Source organism: Petromyzon marinus, chromosome 59 (assembly GCF_048934315.1).
Source record: "Petromyzon marinus isolate PM22_M1 ecotype Great Lakes invasive population chromosome 59, UKy_Petmar_22M1.pri1.0, whole genome shotgun sequence".
NCBI lineage: Eukaryota > Metazoa > Chordata > Hyperoartia > Petromyzontiformes > Petromyzontidae > Petromyzon > Petromyzon marinus.
The window spans coordinates 14,633,285-14,635,833 of record NC_133725.1 but is presented as its reverse complement, the minus strand read 5'-3'; the positions used below and the strand labels follow the sequence as shown (position 1 = coordinate 14,635,833).

General features: G+C 46.1%; 1 long non-coding RNA gene across 1 annotated transcript; it reads left to right on the top strand.

Moving 5' to 3' along the window:
• The first annotated feature begins 243 nt into the window (after nucleotides 1-243).
• Nucleotides 244-1,038, top strand: LOC142905792 (uncharacterized). Its single transcript, XR_012929800.1, has 2 exons — nucleotides 244-390; nucleotides 834-1,038. It is a non-coding gene; the product is annotated as an uncharacterized LOC142905792 (long non-coding RNA).
• Nucleotides 1,039-2,549: the final 1,511 nt, after the last annotated feature.

Below are 2,549 nucleotides of genomic sequence, written 5' to 3'. Positions count from 1 at the left end.
TTCAACCATGCTTTTCTTCCAAGATCTGAGATGATTGGATGCATTTCGGTTTATTTGGTCAAAGGTGGTCTATGGACATCTGTGTAAAAGAGCTTCGTAGGTCATTACATTACTCAATTATAAATAAAGATCCTGGTTGTGTGTGTTATTATACCTGTATGTTCTGCAATAACCTCACGCAGTCGTTAAAATGCTTTCCTGTGTCCCTCTGCCGCCATTTGCCCGTGGCCCACGCAGCTCATTGACAGGAACTGGCAACTGGAATCTCTGCAGGCAGAGATTCACTGGTATCAACGTGTAGTGGCGGAGCTGCACGCTGAGCTGGCGCCCTACCGCGACAACGAGCAGAGTGCACACTCGGAGCAGCAGCATCTGCAGAGCGAGGTGGAGGTGAGTGCACAGCACTCGCGCATCGCACACACACACACACGTATATAATTTGCGTTTAACGTAAATAATAGATTCATGCACACACGATTCAGTGTATTATGATAATGATGAGCTGGTCTAACCATCACGTTAAGCCGTCATGGTCCCCGTTTACAAATACAGACAATTTCATTATTGCTGGACACAGTGATAACGATGAGAATGATTTAGCACCTTTCTGTACACCGGGGCATCTCAGAGCGCTTTACATCACATCTCATCTCAACACGTGTGAAAGGGCACGCCCAATGACAGATGTCCTGTGGGCACAAGGTGACTCAGCACCTGGTGTGCAATTGGCATTTGTCTGCCAGTAGGGGGTGCTGATTGTTGTGTGTAATCCCAGTTGAGCTGGTAGAAGTACTGAGTTGTGTGTAGTGTCTAATGGGTCAGTATGTCCACAGCTTGTCACGGTTGAGGAGGAAGAGGACATCTCTGGCTGCTCACTGGAGCCCGGCATTCAAGAAGCCTCCCAAGACCTGCCCCCCCAGGCCTCGAACACCCTCTGAGCATCTCACAGCCCCCCACACTTCCAGCACCACCCACCCCCACCAGCACCTCCCCTTCTTTACAAGGCATCGCGTTTTAATAATAAATATTTGTATCTAATACTATCGCCTCGTCTCAATTCTTTTGAGTGTTTTGGACACGCGAGTGGCTCACATTTATAATGCTAAGGGCTGTCTACATCCACAGTGTGGCTGTTGCGGAGCTTCTAGAAACCAAATGTGAGGCAGAGTTCTGTGTCCCTTGGGTAATGCCAGCCCTCCAAGGGGTTTGCACTGAGTTTGAGTTGGGGGCGACAAGCACAAGGTTGTGGAGGTGGTGATGGTGGTGGAAATTTAGGAGGATGGCAAGGAGGAGATGCCCATCAATAAACTAGTTGGCCACGGTGAAGCCAGCAACCATAGTCGTTCCTACGTCCCCTGATGTGAGCGGCAGTGTTGGAGGGCAGTTCCACGGTCTCAGACGGACGTGGATACTCATTACCATAATCGCACAGTTATCTTACCTTGGGCAAAGTATTTCAACCAAGAGATTCAGATAGAAATCATCTGTGTGAATAATGTCATTTCTAAAGCAATAATTACCTTCTATATTATATCCCATATAAATATATAAAATTAAGATGATGCTGAAATTGTGATGTTTGCCTAATATGTGAAACTGCCCTACATGTAGTGCCAAACACTGACGCTCTGAAAAATATTTCTGCAGCAAATCTGTAGCCCTATCCCTAACTCCAAGCCTGAATAGACTATGGAATATATGAAAACTCAATGTCCAATTCACAAATTCGGAGGCATCATCACAGCGATGCACCAACTCTACTTCTTACACAATGATCTGGCTCAACCACCTCAATCCAATATAGTTGTTGCTCTACATAAACGTCGACCATACGAAGAACATGACTCCAACCCCTGTTCGTCCCCTTGTGCTAATTCATTGCTCAAGACAATGCGTTTCCATGTAGTTCTCCCCTCTTCGGGTTTTGAGAGATCCTTCTTCCCATGATGTGTCCCCAGGTTGTGTACGTCACAGATGGCAACTCTTATCCTCGTACATGGACGGTCACGTTGCGTCCCTTGTCTCCTCCCATCACCCATCACTTGCCATCCCTCCCCCCCCACCCCAATGTAATCACTCAAAACCAACTGTGATTGACTGCAGCAGTGTTTTTAACAGACACCAGTCGTGTTACGGCTATTGGTGTTGTTATCGTTTATTGTAATAAACGCATTGCCTCCAGGAGAAGTCTCGCTCTACGTTCATACCCACAACACAGGCGCAAAATACATTACAGAAGTTATGTTAAGCAGCGGCAAAGTTTGAGTGATAGCTCATCTGACACTGACTCCTCTCACAACGACCAACTTTCCGAATACTCATTCAGTAGTAAGACTCTTAAATTGACGGAGAAAGCTCTCGTCAGAATCCCCTATTTTGATCCACACAATAGGAACAGAGACATACACTCATATCACAACAGTAGAAGTGGAGGCAATGATTAGAGGTCTGAGGAAGTTGGACGAGAAAACAAGTGCTGTAAAGAAGGTTACATGAATATTCTATACCATGGGTAAAGTCGCTACCATACAAGGTTAGGAACTATTTTA